This window comes from Belonocnema kinseyi, chromosome 9 (genome assembly GCF_010883055.1).
Source record: "Belonocnema kinseyi isolate 2016_QV_RU_SX_M_011 chromosome 9, B_treatae_v1, whole genome shotgun sequence".
Classification (NCBI taxonomy): Eukaryota; Metazoa; Arthropoda; class Insecta; order Hymenoptera; family Cynipidae; genus Belonocnema; species Belonocnema kinseyi.
This window is the reverse complement of record NC_046665.1, coordinates 133,789,174-133,807,557: the sequence shown is the minus strand read 5'-3', so window position 1 is coordinate 133,807,557 and position 18,384 is coordinate 133,789,174.

Sequence of the window (18,384 nt, the reverse complement as noted above, 5' to 3'; positions counted from 1 at the left end):
CTTGTTTCTTTAACAATTCCAATATCTGGTTAAAAATTAAACTAATTGTTTATAAAATAAACAACGTACTAGAAAATTAATTTTGATCAATTTTCAACAAAAAATTAAATATTAAATTTTTTAGTGTAAAAAATCGATTTTAAACAACAAAAAACTAATTCTCAAACAAATAGTTGAATTTTTAATAAAAACGATTACTTTTCTACCAAAAACTAAATATTTAATTTCTTAGTTCAAAACATTTATTTTAAACAAAAAAAATGAATTTTCAAGCAAATAATTGAACTTTCAACGAAAAACAATCTATTTTTAATGTAAACTGAGATAGTTCAATTTTAAGTTTAAAAAATTGATTTGAAACAACAAAGAAACGAATTGTGTAATATTTAAATTAAAATAAACTATTAAATAAATCCTTAAAAACAACGAATTTCCAACCTACTAGTTGAGCTTCAACTAAAAACGATTATTTTCCAATCATGAATGAAATAGTAAAATTTTAAGTTTAACACTTGATTTTAAACAACAACAAAAAACGAACTCTTAATAAAATAGTTTAATTTTAAACAAAAAATTAAATATTAAATTTTTTAGTGCAAATAATTGATTTACAACAACAAAAAACGAATTTTTAACTAAATATTCGAGTTTTCAACTAAAAACTATCAGTATAAAAAAATTTTTAGTGTAAAAAATTTATTTAAAACTACAAAAAACGAATTTGCAACCGTATAGTTGAACTTTAAATGAAAACGATCAATTTTTATCCAAAAATTAAATATTTAATTTTTAGTTGACAAAATTGATGCCAAACAAAGACAAAACCCAATTTCCAATTAAATAGCTTCAATTTAATTTTCATGTAATGGTCAAAATTTTATTTCGAGAACTTGATTTTAAAAACAAAAAACGAATTCTCAACAAAATAATTTAATTATAAACCAAAAATTAAATTTTTTAGTGCAAAATTTGTTTTTAAACTACAAAAAAGAAACGAATTTTCAACTAAATATTTGAACTTTTAACTAAAAATGATCAATTTAAAAAAAAAATTGATTTGACACTACAAAAAACCGTATTTCCAATGAAATAATTGCACTTTAACTAAAAAGATAAATTTGCAATAAAAAACGAAACAAGTAAACTTTTAGTTCAAGAAAATAGGTTTAAATAACAATAAAAACGAATTTTCAACAGAATAGTTTAATTTTCTACAAAAAATTAAAATAATTAATGTAAAAAATTAATTTGAAACCACAATAAAAACGAATTTTCAACCATATAGTTAAATTTTCAACTAAAAATTAAGTATAAATTTTTTTAGTGCAAAAAATTGCTTTTAAACAACAATAAAAAACGAATTCTCAGGCAAAAAGTTGAACTTTGAATGAAAGCGATTAATTTTAAACCAAAAATGAAATATTCCATTTTTTAATCCTAAAAGAACGAACTTTCACAAAAAAATAATAAAAGTTTTACTGCAAACACTTTTTTTAAACAACAACAAAAACGAATTTTCAGAAAAATATTTTAATTCCTAAACAAAAATGAAGTATCTTATTTTTTAGTAGAAAAAATTGATTTTAAAGAACAAAATAATTAATTTTAAAGAAAATAGTTTCATTTTTAATCAAAAATTAGATATTGAAGATTTTACCGCTAAAATTTGATTTGAAACAACAATAACAAAAAACAAATTTTCTACCCAATAGTTGCATTTTTAACTAAAAACTATTGATTTTCAAGCAAAAATGAAATAGGAAATTTTTTGGTATATAAAATTGATTTTAAACAACTATTTGAACTATATTTTTTTTAAATTTACATCTATTTGCTTTTAGGGTCTAAATTTGCATCGTTTATGAATAAGATTTCATTATTGTCGGGGGTAATTATTTCTGGGTAGATATTTGAAATATGCAACTGAAATTATGTTCAGAGGAAGCAACTCTAATTGTGTATAGCGGTTTATATGCAAATAATGTTCGGAATGTGAACTCTAATTCCATTAAGAGATGGGAATAATGGATCAAAATGTCTGATTTCTCTGATCTGTAGATAAAATTATTAATTATTATTTATTAATTATAATTTTTTAATTGCTAAAAAGCTATAAAAATATGGAAAATAACACCTTTTAATTATTATTATTTTTTAAACTAATTTTTATTTAGCCAACTTGCTTCACTGCCAATATCCAAAGTCACTTTAATTAACTTTTTACTGTCAAATGGGATTTAATTAATAGTAGGACAATAGGATATTATCAATTCTCTTCCATGAAATTAAACTCAGCAATTTGTATCTGCCAATTAGTGACAAGATTGTAAATCGAATAATTAAATTAACTGAAAATCAAAATAAAAAAAATTTATTTTAAAATTTTAAGTCGAAGCTTGTCAATCCATAAGAGTCTTACTAAAAAAAATCTAAATTTTATATGAAAGTCAAAAAAAGCTCTCTAAATTATTAGATTCATTTCAAATAAGGCAGTTTCTCGGAGACGAAATATGTTGCTTTTAAAAGATTATTAGGCGCTAAATATTTTTCTGATTTAAGAAGAAAATGCTGGTAGTTTTGATTAATTTCCAGATTTTAGTACAATTATCGCGGTTTTTCTTCAAATATTAAAAGTAGATTTTTAAAAAACAATACTTATATTGTTTTTCAGGTATTTCCTATTTTTCTAGATTTTTCCTTAAAACTTTTGCTTTAGTTAAGAATTTTAATTGTTTATTGAAAATGTAATTCATTTTTTGGAAAAGTAACTATTTTGTTAAAAATTGAATTTGTGAAATTAAATAGTTAGTAGAAAATTAACTTTTTTAAATTCATTTTTTAGACTGTGGATTTAACTTTTCTTTTAATTCTTCAATTTGGTTCAATTTAGCTGGTCAAAAACATGTTTTTTTTTGTCGAAAATTGATTTTGTAAACTCAAAATGTAACTATTAAATTCATTCTTTAAAATATATATTTTTTTCAATGAAATCTTTAAAAATTCAGAAATTTTGTTGAAAATTCAATTTTTTTAAATAAAAAATTCAACTATTTATGCAGAAACTCAACTTTTTTTTGGAAAAATGTTAGTGTTTGGAAAACAATAATTTTTTTCGAGAATTCAAATATTTTGTTGGAAAATTCGTGTTCTTTAGCTGAAATTCAACCAGTTGAAAATTAGTTCTTTTTTTAGTTGAATTTTTTTAATTTGAAAATGTGATCGAAATTCTTATCAAAATAATAATCATCAAAATTTTCATTGAAATTCTAATCCAAATAAATATATTTTGTATATTTATATATAAATATAACAATACATTTATTTTTAATCTCCATAGAAATTCTGGTCGAAATGATTCTAATCGAAATTCTCATTGGAATAACAAAATTAAATGGAAATAATTCTCATGGAAATTCTTATTATTTTTCTCATAAAAATAATTCCCATAAAAGTTATAGTGAAAATATTTCTATAAAAATTTTCATAAAAATTCGAATCGAAATTTTCATCAAAATTCTGATTAAAATTCTCATCAAAATTCGCATCAAAATTTTCATCCAAATTCTCATCAAAATTCTAATCGAAACTCTAATCGCAATTTTGATCAAAATATATCTCATCGGAAATCTCATAGAAAGAGTTCTTGTTGAAATTCTGATTGAAATTTTTATTAAAATTTTCATTAGAAAAACTCAAATGGAAATAACTCTGCTCGAAATGCTCATCGAAATAATTTTCATCGCACTTCTCATCGAAATTTATATAAAAATTCTCATCGCAATTCTCAATAAAATAATCGTTATTGGAATTCTTGTCAAAATTCGCATTAAAATTCTCATCATAGTCTCATAAAATTTCTCATCGAAATTCTGATTATAAATTCTCATGGAAATTTTCATCGAGATTCTAAGAAAAAATGTCACTTTTTTCTCTTTCTATCTCGAAAGCTAAAAGAGTTATGATTATGAAATCTGTACGAATTGTAGGCCCGATTCATATCCCGGTTTAATAAAATTCTTAGTTAGATCGGCCATTTAGAAATAGATTTTTTTTATTTAAGAGATTTCGAAAAAAAATTACTTTGTTTATGTAGAGAAAAAAATTATCGCGCGCGGCTTGCTTCGCTCGTAAGTTTGAGCATGCCTATGGCGCACGAATCTTGTTTGTCGCACTTCGCATTCGGTCTTTTTGCACAGATTTTTAAAAAGTAAAGGTCAAAGCATCGACAACAGTAACTTCGTGATTGTGAATTCTCTTTTGTTAAAGCTCCTTCGGCTTTTACGAAGAAATTCTCATAGTTTTTATGTTTTAAATTTGATAATATAAATGAGAAAGAAGCATTTTTGGATACTCAAAAAAAACTTGGAAATTTTTGTATGCTAAAAGTTAAAAGAAACGGACTGTCATATAAAAAAATGGGTGAATGAAATTTTGTAGCTACTTTTTTGGAATAGACGCCTTAATGAAAATTTTAATTTGTCTTGTGTCGTTTTTTCAAACATTCAATTCCATTATTTTTAATGTTATTTTTCAGGATTAAAACGGAAACCACGCGTTTTATCAAAAAAACATTCGAAAATAATTTTTAGACTTTTTTGGGTTGGACAACTTTTGTGAATTCATTCTCTCGTATCTTGTGTCATTTTAACAAAAATTTAATTAAATTATTTTTAATGATATTTTTCACGATTGAAATAGAAACCGCCTATCATATTTAAAAAAACATTAATAACCATTTTTTTACTCTACTTTAGTTGAAAAAATGTTACCTGTTTATTTATTTTTAGCTTGTGTCGTGTGTCGAAAAATTTAATTTTTCTATTAAAATTTTTTTTTTTGTAAATAAAACAAAAACTACGGTTCCTATAAAAAACTTATTAATAACACATTTGTAGATATTTTTTGGTCGCACAATGTTTATCTCAGAATTTTTTTCTCTATCTTGTCTAGTTTGACCGCAAAATGCAGTCTTTGATTTTTTATTTTTTTTTGTGCGGTCAAAATTTAAGTTTCCAATTTTTCAAAAAAAATTCAAAAAGTTTTTATGATAATCTTGTAGGGCTATACAAAAATAACATTTTTCTTCTATTATCTTTTTTCATATCGTGCGTTATTTGACTTAAAATGTTCATCTCCGTGTGTTTCGGAATTTTGTAAATGTTATACCTCTGTAAATTTTTAGTTTTATAAAAAAAGCTTTTTAACATCCAAATTACTTTGCAGTAATATCTTCATTTATGATTTTTATTTAAATTGTATAGTACTTTATATTGAAACATATGTGGCGTGGCACGAAAAAACCTTAGAAAAAGCCTCATGGCTAAAAAATCGATTTTCCGATTTTTATTGATTCTTGATAATGAAGATTTCCCCTATCGAATAAAAAACACCCATTATTCCGCGATCAAAGGTGAATTTTCTAAAGCTCAAAACTGGAAGGTGATTTTTTTCGCATCGCGCTCGCCTCTTATACAGTTTTTTCCGATAGTTTTTCAATTTTGTTCCAAAAGTCGTAATAAAACATGAAAATAACACATAATATTATTATTTATTGCTACGTCGCTTTTATCGTAAAGATATTTTCGATCCTAAACCTGGTTCTTGGTTTCACGTCACATATATTGTAATTTGATAATCAGGCAATCAAAATAAGATACGTGTAATAGGCATACTATTTTTGCTAGTACATAAAAATCTAATTTTTGATACTAGGGCTGTTTTCTTCGTCCTACGCCACGCATAGTGCAATTTTATAATTAGGCAATCAAAATTTGAGATCCTCAGGCTGATTTCTTCATTCTGTCTCACGTAAATCGCAATTTCATCATCAGGCAATTCAAATAACAAACGTGGAACAAGCGTGCTATTTACCGCCAGTACAGAGAAAAACTTATTTTAGGTTGGGAGGCTGGTTTTTTCCTTCCACGTAACATATATTACAATATTGTAATCAGACAATCAAAATAAGAAACCTGTAACCGGCATGCTATTTTTTCCAGTACAGCGAGAAACTCATTTTCGGTTCTGAGGCTGGTTTCTTCGTTTCACGTCACGTATATCGCAATTTAATAACCAAACAATCAAAATAAGAAACGTGTAACAGGCATGTTATTTTCACAGGTGAAAAAAAAATTTCGATTCTAAGGGTAGACTGCTTCATTCTACGCCATACATATTGAAATGTTATAATTAGTCAATAAAAATAAGAAACTTATAACAAGCGCGCTATTTTGCCATTACAGAGAAAAACTAATTTTCGATCCTAAAGCTGGTTTCTTCCTTTCACGTCACATATATTAAAATTTGTAATAATAAAAATAAGAAACGTCTAATAAGCGTGCTATTTTTGCCAATATAGAGAAAAACTCATTTTCGGGTCCTTCATGCTATGTCAAATATGTTTCGATTTGATAAGCAGAAAATCAAAATAAGAAATGTGTAACAGGCATGATATTTTTGTCCCTATTAAAAATAAGTAATTTTCGATTCCAAGGCTGCTTTCTTCGTCCTACGCCACGCATATTACAATTTCATAATTAGGCAATCAAAATGAGAAACTTATAACAAGCGTGCTATTTTGCTAGTACAGAGAAAAACTCATTTTCGTTTTCTTCGTTTCATATCAAATATGTTGCCATTTAATAATCAGACAATCAAAGTATGAAACGTGTAACAGGCATGATATTTTTGTCCGTAGAAAAAAAACTAATTTTCGATTCCAAGGCTTTATAATTAGGCAATCAAAATAAGAAACTTATAACAAGCGTGCAATTTTGCCATTGCAGAGCAAAACTAATGTTTTATCCTAAATCTGGTTTATTTTTTCCACGTCACATGTATTAAAATTTGTGACAGTAAAAATAAGAAACGTCTAATAAGCGTGCTATTTTTGCCAGTATAGAGAAAAACTCATTTTCGGTTCCTTCATGCTACGTTAAATATGTTGCGATTTGATAACCAGAAAATCAAAATAAGAAATTGTGTGACAGGCATGATATTTTTGTCCCTATGAAAAAAAGTAATTTTCGATTCCAAGGCTGCTTTATTCGTCCTACGCCACGCATATTACAATTTTATAATTAGGCAATCAAAATGAGAAACTTATAACAAGCGTGCTATTTTGCTAGTACAGAGAAAAACTCATTTTAGGTTTCTTCGTTCCTCGTCACATAGAACGCAATTTGATAATCAGGCAATTAGATAAGAATCGTGTGACAAGCGTGCTATTTACTGCCAGTACACATACAAACTGATGTTCGGTTCTAAAACTGGTTTCTTCTTTTTACATCACGTATATCGCAATTTGATAATCAGGCAATAAAAATTTTAAAAACTTATAATAGGCATGCTATTTTTGTCGGTAAAAAAACTAGTTTTCGATCCCAAGGCTGGATTCTTCGATCTACGCCTTACACATTACAATTTAATAATTGGACAATCATATTGCGAGAAACGGTAAGAAACGTGTAACAGGCATGCTATTTTCACCTGTGAAAATAATATTTTTCAATCCTAAGGCTGGCTTCTTTATTCTACGCCATACATATTAAAATGTTATAATTAGGCAATAAAAATAAGAAACTTATGACAAGCGTGCTATTTTTCCCAGTACAGAGAAAAACTCATTTTCGGTTTCTTCGTTCAATATCAAATATGTTGCCATTTAATAAGCAAACAAATCAAAGTATAAAACGTGTAACAGGCATGATATTTTTGTCCGTAGAAAAAAACTAATTTTCAATTCCAAGGCTTTATAATTAGGCAGTCAAAGTAAGAAACTTATATCAAGCGGGCTATTTTTCCAGTACAGAGAAAAATTAATTTTCGGTTTCTTCGTTTCACGTCACATATATTCCAATATGATAATCAGGCATTCAGAATAAGAAACGCGTAACGAGCGTGCTATTTACTGCCAGGACAAAGAAAAACTCATTTTCGGTTCTCAAGCTTGTTTCTTCCTTTAACGTCACATATATTGCAATTTGATAATCAGACAATCAAAATAAGAAAAATGCAATAAGCGTGCTATTTTTGCCAGTACAGAGAATAAGAATACGTAATGTAGACGTGGCGATAAGATAAGGTAGGGAAGAAAGATATGAAATTTACGATCGAAGAAGCCAAAGAACGCCTTTGTGCGAATATAGAGATCGATATGATCGACTTGGTTGGGCACGATACGAATGAATCGATTCAGTGCGATCGTTCTGCTGCTTTCCTTTCCTCGTTCTGGAACCCTCGGTTGAAAATCGCTTGTAGATCAGCCGATGGGCGGAGACTCACTAGATCGCATAAACAACACGTGACACCCCGGGGAACGTATACATGTGTTCATGTGTGTGTACTCTGCTCTATACACCAAAACACACACACACACAGTAAGTGCATACACAATAAAACACTCATGCTACCGTGCGTTGCGTTTGGATCTGCAAACGTGCATGCATTAATTTTCTCGACAAAGTTGGCCAACGCATTACTGATTCTTTCCGAGTACAAATTGTTTGAAACTTGTGTTACATGCACTTAAAAGTGCATTAGGCGGAAATTTTAAAGAAAAAGTTATTGTAGCATTAAACATTAGGAGTAACTTTCATTTTAATAATTATGAGATTTTATCGCAGCAGGAATGAAAAGTAAGATCGGAAGTAAGGGAAAAAAATAATAAGTTAATGTGGGATTTTGCATAGTAATAAGATGGTCTTTAAAGACATTCTGGAATTCTGAGTATCACTCATATCTTCAATTTTTTAGACTTTTTTTATCCAATTTTCAATGAGAATTTCCATGTAAAATTTGATGCACATTATTTCGATTGGAATTTTAATGAAAATCACGATGAGAACTTTTATGGAGAATTTTGATAAGAATTATTCCAATGCCTTTTTCGACCATAACTATTTCAATCAGAATTTCTATGGGAATTTTGATCAAAGATTCGATGAGAATTTTGATGCAAATTTCAATGAGAATCTCAATCAGAATTTCGATGATAATTTCACTGAGAATTTCTATGAAAATTTTTTCGATGAGAGTTATTTCGATCAGAATTTCGATGAAAATTTTTATGAGAATGTTGATTCGCATTTTTAATAAATTTTCAATGAGAGTCATTCCGATGAGAATAAATACGATCAGAATTTCGATGAGACTTACCATGGTAACTATTTTGATGAGAATTTCGAAGAAAATTTTTTCGATGAGAATTATTTTATTCAGAATTTCGATGAGATATTCTATGAGAATTATTTTGATAAGAATTTCAATTTAAACTTTGATGAGAATTTTGATGAGAATTGATTCCATAAGAATTAATTCGATAACAATTGCTTAAATAAAAATGGTTTTGATGAGAATATCGGTGATAATGTTAATGAAAATTTCGAACAGAATTTCAATGAGAATGTTAATCAGGATTATTAGATGATAATTGTTTTAATCGGCATTTCGATTAGAATTTCGATGAAAATTTTTATGGCAATATTGATTCGCATTTTCATGAAATTTTTAATGAGAGTGAGAATAAATTCGATCAAAATCTCGATGAGACTTACCATGGGAACTATTTTGATGAGAATTTCAACGACAATTTTTTAGATGAGAATAATTTGAATCATAATTTCAATGAGATTTTTTATGAGAATTATTTAGATAAGAATTTCAATTTGAACTTTGATAAGGATTTTGATAGGAATTGATTCCATAAGAATTATTTCGATAAAAATTGCTTCAATAAAAATTATTTTGATGAGAATTTCGGTGAGAATTTTAATGAAAAATTCAATGAAAATGTTGAAGAGAATTTCAATGAGAATGTCAATGAGGTTTATTACGATGATAATTATTTTAATCAGCATTTTGATAAGAATTTTCTGGAGAACTAGTTCGGTCAAAATTTGTATAAAAATTATTGCTATGAGAATTTCGATGAAAACTTTTTTCGATGAGAGTTATTTCAATAAGAATTTCTATGAGAATTATTTTGATAAGAATTTGAATGAGAATTTTGTTGAAAATTTGGATGAAAATGACTTTGATCAGAATTTCGATGAGAATTTTCATGGGAACTATTTCGATGAGAATGTCGATGAAAATTATTTCCACGAGAATTTTGATGCCAATTTCGATGAAAATTATTTCAATGAGAATTTCTATTGAGATTAATTCGATGGAAAATATTCCGATGAGAATTTAGATAAGAACTTCCATGACAATTGTTTTTATACAAATTTCTCTTAGACTTTTGATGAGAATTTCGATGATAATTATTTCGAAGAGAATTTTGACAACTATTTTAATAAAAATTTTAAGGAGAATTTTGATAAAAATTATTTCTATGAGAATTTGGATGAAAATCATTTCTACGAGACTTTAGATGAGAATTTAAATGAGAATTACGATCAGAATTCCGATGAGAATATAATTTTCCATTTCAATGAGAATTTTTATTAGAATTTTTTTACGGAACATTTTTCGTTTGGCGTTTGACATTTTTTGACTTTTAGGCCACAAGGGCTGCATTTTCACTATTTTTCAAAAGAAACAAAAAAACTTTTAAAAATAACATTTTAGATTAAAATAAAAAATACAATTTTCAATTTACAAGAAATCCCGCTTAATAATCCTTATAATAACAATGTGAGAGTAAATTGAATGTAGGGCATAAATATTAAATAATTATTAACAAAAAATATTAATATTAATAAGTTTATAAGCAACAGTGTATTAGTTTAGAAGAAATTGTAAAAAACATTAGCAAGACATTTACAGTCAATATTATAAATAAAATTGAATCTATTTACTGAAAAGTAACAAATTGCATTTGTTTATAAAAAAGTTTTAAATAATTATTTGAAATATAGAAAACTGTAATTAGATATCTGTTTCTCTTACACTTCACACAAAAAATAAAATTAATGTGGTTAAACATTAAATATTAAAAAAACATACAATTATTTTATTTATAATAATAGAATAGATTTTTTATTTATTTGATAACCCTGAGAGTCACTTCTGGATATTTTCTGTTTACATTTTTCATTTATCTATAAAAATATTTTTTCTTCATAGATTGCTGTTTAATAAAAACGTAATGGCCGTAGCTATTTCGTTTTTATTAAAGTAATTATTCTTAAGATTTCATTAAAGAGAGTAATAAGGCTGTTCCTTGCAAGTAGTAAAAGACATAAGAGTTAAGTTAAAAATACTTTAATAGTTCTTTTATAATAATCCACCTCTTTCTATAATATGTATGTGTGAAATACACATACAAGTAATTTTATAATATTTTTAAAGAAACATTAATTTTTTAAGTTATAGCTAAAACGTGAACACACGTTTATTAAATTGACAGAGATTAAAATAAATTGCATGATAAATATTTAAAAGAAATTCTCATAAAAATAGCTGTAGCCTAAACGAAATTGTTTCATTTTTAACTAAAGAAGATCGATTTTCTGCAAAAAATGGAATATTTAAAATTTCTATTAACAAAATTAATTTTCTTCTGATATTGTCAATTTTTTTCAAGCAAAAATTAATTTTTGATACAATGGTTCAGTTTTCAGCCAAGTAGTTGAATTTTTAAGAAAAAAGATGAATTCTCAATAAAGAAGGTATTAATTAATATTTTTACCAAAATAAATGAGGTTTCAGCAAAACAGTTGAATTTTCAGTCAAACAAAAATTAATTTTCAACAACAAAAAATTGTGAGCGAATTTGTAAATTTTCAACAAAGTAAATGAATGTTAGACCAAAAAATTGAATTTTTGTCAAAGTAGTTAAACTTCCGAACAAGTAGTTGACTTTTTAACCAAAAATTATGGATTGCCAACGAAAAATCTAAAAGTTAATATTAAAACTAAAAAATATTCTAATTTTCAAACAGAATGATTGAAACTCATCCAAAACAGAATTTCCAAAAAAATAGTTGTAATCGCAACCAGAACAGATTTTTATGTCAAACAGAAGAGTTGCAATTTTTATCTTTAAATCAAAAAGACGAATTTTTGAGAAAAAAAATTCAGTCAAGAATTTCAGTCTTAAAATAATTGTAATAAACCTTTCAGATTTAAAAGTTTTTTTTTTCTGTTTACAGGTTTTTAAATTTCCAAATATATTTTAACCTTATTCGAATTATTCCTAAAATTACCTTAAATCCTTACGGATTTATTTTTGATAAATTTGGAAATCCTTGAGTTTTAGAGAAAGTGTGCAAAATTTAAAAAAAAAGAATCCTTAAAATCTTCCAGTTTTTTTTTAATAATTTTGAAAATATTTTTAAAACAAATAAAAAATAAATTATATACTTACTAACAAAATTTAATCTTGAATTAATAACCGTAGAATTTCGGACCCAAGCAGAGCCTGAGACAAATTTTTTCACAATTTAGAAATGAAAATCTACATTAAAAAAATATTTATTTTAGACCAGTAGACAAAAAGAAATGACCATCAAATTATTTAATGAATTATTTTGTTGGGAATTCGTATTTTTTTATTGCGTTAAATCATTTTTTATTCAGATAGAAATATTTTTTGTCTCAAGTATTATAATTATTGAAATACTTTACTAAAATCAATTTTCGTTTAAAGATTTATAATTTTAGTCGAAAATTCATCTTTAGAGTGAAAAATTTAACCAGTTTTTTTTAAACTGCAAATACAACTATTTCATTTTTGTTTGAAAATTTATATTTGTTTATTAGAAATTGATCTTTACTGTTTGAAAATCTAAAAAAGTGAATTATTTTGTAGAAAAGACGACTTTTTGTTTGAAAATTCATATTTTTGGTTGAAAAATCATTAATTTTGGCGGAAAATGTAACTATCTGGTTATAAATTAAACTATTTAGTTGTATAATTAACTACAAGGTAAAAAATTAACTTTTTTGTTCATTTGTCATTTTACTTTTAACTAGCTGTATAACTTAGTGTTTTTCCTAGTTAAAAAAAAATGCAATTTAAAACAAAAGAATAAATTTTCTAGTAAAATGAGAAATGAAAAAAAAGTTTGATAAATTAGTTAAACTTTTAACAACCAAACAAATATAAGTTTTAAACAAAACAATTCAATTCTCACCAAATAAATTAAATTTCTACTAAAATGATTCGTCTTTAACCTAAAAACCGAAAATTTTAATTTTTAATTAAAAACAATTGATAAATTATCTGAGAAAAAAATGTTATTTCAATTCGAAACAATGAAATTCAACCAAAGAAGACGAAATTGCACCAAAAAAATGAATTTCGAACAAAAAAGTTCACTTTGCACCAAAAAGATAAATTTTCTACTAAAATAAAGAATTTCTATACCAAAAAAATGAATTAAAAAAAGTCGTTTAACTTTTTACCAGGTAGTTAAAGAGTAAAAAAAAAAATTTTTAATAAAAAAAATTGATAGTTTAATCAAAACAAATTCGAATTTGTTATTAAAAACAGTAAAATTCAAACAAAAAGGACGAAATTCTGAACAAAGCAATTTCATTTTCACCATTAAGATTCATTTTCCTCTAAATTTATTCGTCTTTATACAAAAAAATCAATATTGAACAAAGTAGTTAAAGTTTTCAAAAAGAAGTTGAATTTGCATCCAAAAAATTTTTTAATTTTTAATAAAAAACAATCAATATTTTAAACATAAAAAAATTAAGTTTTTGTACAAAATCCGATGAAATTCCATCGAAGAATCGAAATTTCTTTTCTAACAAACCAAAATTTGAATTAAAAAAAAAAAACAGTTCAATTTTCACTAGAAGAATTAATTTTCGACAAAATGGTGAATCCTTAACCAGGAAACGGGATGGTTAATAAAGTACAACTTTCAACAAAGTAGTTGAATTTACAACCAGAAAATATTTTTTTGTTAAATAAAAAACGATTTATATTATGTCACAAAAAATTTAATTTAAATTAAAAACAGCAGAATTCAACCGAAACTAGAATGGTTCAAGATTCAATTACAAATATTAATTTTTAACCAAACAAAATATGCATTTAAAATAAAAACGTTCAATTTTTGCCGAAAATTATTAATTTTCTGCTTAAATGTTTATAATTTAACTTAAAAAAATGAATATTTTACTTTTCAATTAGAAATAATTGAAATTTCACCTGAGAAAATTTTTTAATTTAAATTAAAAATATTGAAATTCAACCAAAGAAGGACAATTTGCGTCAAAGTCATGAATTTGAAAAATTTGTCTTTTTGGTTTAGAAATTAAAGAATCTGGTAAAAAATTAAACTATATAGTGAAAAATGAACTTTTTTGAAAAAAATCGACTATTTTGTAGAAAAGACAACTTTTTGTTTGAAAATTCATATTTTTGGTTAAAAAATCATCAATAATGGTGGAATATGCAACTATCTGGTTATAAATTAAAATATTTATTTAAATAATTAACTAAAAGGTAGAAAATTAACTTTATTGTTCAAAAAATTGGTCTTCCTTTTCAAAAATTCATCCTTTTGTCTGTAAATTTGTATATTTTCTCAACAATTATTCTTTTTTTTATTTAATTTAACCGGTAGAAAGTTCGTGTTTATGTTAAAAATTAATTAATAAACCTGCTTGGTAGAAAATTCATTTTTTTTGTTAAAATTTAATTTTTTAACTGAAAATGTAACTATTTTCTTGAACATTGAACTGTTTTGTGGTAAATTCTTCTATTCAGTTGAAAATTCGTCCTTTTCGGTTCATTTTTATTGGCAAAAATTCTTCTTTTTTGTAGGGAATTGATTTTTTATACTCAAAAATTAAGTATATTTGGTCCACAATTAATCTCCTTCTTTAAATGTAGTTATTTCATTTTTGGCTGTGGATTTAATTATTTTGTTAAGAATTCGTATTTTCGGTTCAATTTAACTGGTCAAAAATGAATGTTGTTGTTAAAAATTAATTTAAAAAATTTTAAATGTAACTATTTTATTTTTGGTTTAAAACTTTTTTTAGTTTTAAATTCAACTATTTTTTTGAAAAATTAAATTATTTGGTTAAGGAACTTGCTAGAAATTTCACTTTTTATTTGAAAATTCGTTTTGTCGGGTAAAAAAATTCAACTTTTTGTGGAAATTTTATGTATTTTGTTATAAATTCGTATTTTTCGGCTTAATCTTTTTTTTTGGTTGAAAAATATTTTTTAAACTAATTATGTAAATATTCCATTTAAGGTTGAAAACTTATATTTTTAGTCAACAATTGAATTATTTTGTGGAAAATTCATGTATTTTGTTGAAAAATAGTCTTGATAGAACACGAATATTCTTTTTTGGAAATTATATTTTTTGTCTATGATTTCAATCATTTTGCTAAAATTTTATCTCTTTTATTTTAATTTAACTGGTCAAATATTCGTTTTGTTGTTGTTGTTAAAAATTCATTTTTTTAAAGTGAAAGTGGTTCTATTTTAATTTTGGTTTGAAACTTATCTTCTTTATTAGTTTAGAATTCAACTATTTGGTTGAAAATTTGAATATTTTTTTAGAAATTTAATTATTCGTTTATAAAATGACCTATTTATTGCAAAAATTTACTACTTGGTACAAATTTAACTTTTTGTTAAAAAATCGTCTTTTTCTGTTCAATTCCTTTACTGTTTAATTTTTGGTTTGAAACATATCTTCTTAATTAGTTTACAATTCAATTATTTGGTTGAAAATTGAATATTTTTGTAGAAATTTCAATTATTTGTTTATAAAATGACCTATTTATTTCAAAAATTAACTAATTGGTAGAAATTTAACTTTTTTTTTTTAAATATCGTTTTTTTCTGTTCAATTCGTTTTTTTTTGTTTGAAAAATAATTTTGGAAACTGAATATGTAATTATTCCATTCTTTGTTAAAAACTTATATTTTTAGTCAAAAATAAAAATATTTAGTTGAAAACTCAACTGTTTTGTGGTCAAAAATTAGTTTTTTTTGTTGTTGTTGAAAATTCATTTATTTAAAGTGATATTGTTACTATTTTATTTTTGGTTTGAAACTTATATTTTTTATTATTATACAATTGAACACTATGGTTGAAAATTTGAATATTTTTTTAGAAAATTCAATCAGTTGTTTAAAAAATGACCTATTTATCAAAAAATAAACTATTTGGTAGAAATGTAACTTTTTTATTGAAAATTCGTTGTATCGGGTAGAAAACTGATAATTTTGGTTAAAATTTTTTTTTGGTTCAGTTAAGTTTTTTCTGTTTAAAAATAAAGTTTCAAACTGAAATTTGAACTATTCCATTTTTGGTGAAAACTTATATTTTTAGGTGAAAATTCAACTGTTTTCTTAAAAATTAAGACTTTGGACGGGATTTTAACTATTTTTTAAAAGTGTTCTATGTGATCGAAAATTCCACTCTCTAACGAACAACTAATTAGAAATGCGAAAAACGCAGAATAAACGTGAAATCCGTGTATAGCCAACGGCTTCGTTGATTTCGATGACGGAGGGGGGGGGGGGCATTTTAAAATTCGGAACGTATTTTATGGATGAGCCATTAAAAAAATTTAAGAGCAGAGAAAGCTTATAGCCAATGAAAGAAGATGAGGTCATTTGCATATGAAAAGAAAGAAGAAAGCAATAAAAAGAGGACGTAACTCAAATGAATCCTAGCATTGTTTAAAATTTAAAGCGACAAAGAACAAGAACGAGCTAATAAAGTTGTTTAAAAGGGACACATAGGAAAAAAGACAAAGAAAATAATTTATTAAAAGGAAGGACTTTAAAATGTTCATGTCAGTCAAACGAATTACAAATCCACTGAGCTGCTCAGAAAATGTGCAACATACAAAAGAAGAAAAAGAAGAGTATTTTTTTAAAATTTTCGTTAAAGCTTGTCATTTTATTTTTAAGTGCCTTTTTATATTAGTGTTTTTTCCCAGTTTTTAAAAATTACAAAATAATTCAATTTAAAACAAAAAGATAAATTATCTAGTAAAATAATAAATTCAAAAAAGAATTTTGACAAATTAGTAAATTTTTTAAAGATGTAGATAAATTTCCGAACAAAAAATATTTTAATTCTTAATAAAGAACAATTAAAAACAGTGAAATTCAACCAAAAACGATAAAATTTATATAAAATATTTGAAGCCTGAAACAAAGAGCTACATTTCTAAAATGCGATAGTTTAATTTTCAGTTACTTGAAATTAATTTTCAACCAAACAAATTTAAGTTTTAAACAAAAGAGTTCAGTTGTTGGCAAAACGATTAATTTTTTACTGAACTGATAAATCTTTATACAGAAAATCGAATATTTAAATTTTTAATAAAAAAGGATGATAATGTATCTGAGAAAAAAATTAATTTAAATTAAAAATAATAAAATGCAACCAAAGACGGCGAATTTGCAAAATAAAAACGAATTCCGAACAAAAAAGTTGCATTATCAAGTTGATACTTCAGCCAAACAAAATTTTCTTTTGAATTAAAAACAGGGAAATTCAACCAAAAACTACGAAATTTCAACAAATAGACCAGGCCTTAATTAAAAAGTGGATTTTTCTACTACCAAATGTCATTTTTAAATTAAAAATAGAGTATGAAGTTTAATTCTCAATTAATAATATTAATTTTCTGCTAAAATGACGGATCTTTTACAAAAAAATGAATATTTAACAAAGTAGCTAAACTTTAACCAAGTAGTTGAATTTGCAACCAAAAAATATTTTAGTTTTTAATAAAAAACAATCGATATTGTAACCATAACAAAATTTAATATTTTTCAAAAATATAGTGAAATTCAGACGAAAAACAAAATTTGTTTTCAACCCAATAAAATTTGAATTTAAAACAAAATATTTCAATTTTCACTGCAGAAATTAATTTTCCACTAAAATGATGAATATTTATAATATTAATTTTTTTTAACAAATTCGTTAAACTTTTAACCGAGGAGTTAAGCTTTCACTAAAAACATATTTGAATATTTAATAAAAAGCAATTGATGCTTCAACAAGAGAAAAATTTAATTTTTAATTAAATGCAGTGAAATTCAAACAAAAAGAACAAAATTTCAACGAAATGGATGAGACCTTAAACAAATAGTTTACCTATTAACTATAAAAGACAAATTTACAATGAAAAATAGAGTATGGAGCTGAATTTTCAATGAATAAAATTAATTTTCAGCCAAAAAGACAGAAATGTTAAACAAAACAATTTAGTTTTCACCAAAAAATTAATTTTTATCTAAAATGATTTATCCTTATACAAAAGAATGAATATTTAACAAATAAGTTAAACTTTTAACCAATTATTTCAATTCAAAGTGGGGTATGAGGTATAATTCTCAATTAAAAAAATGAATTTTAAACCAAAAAGGCAGAAATTTTAAAGAAAACAATTTGATTTTTACCAAAAATATTAATGTTCCTCTAAAGTAAT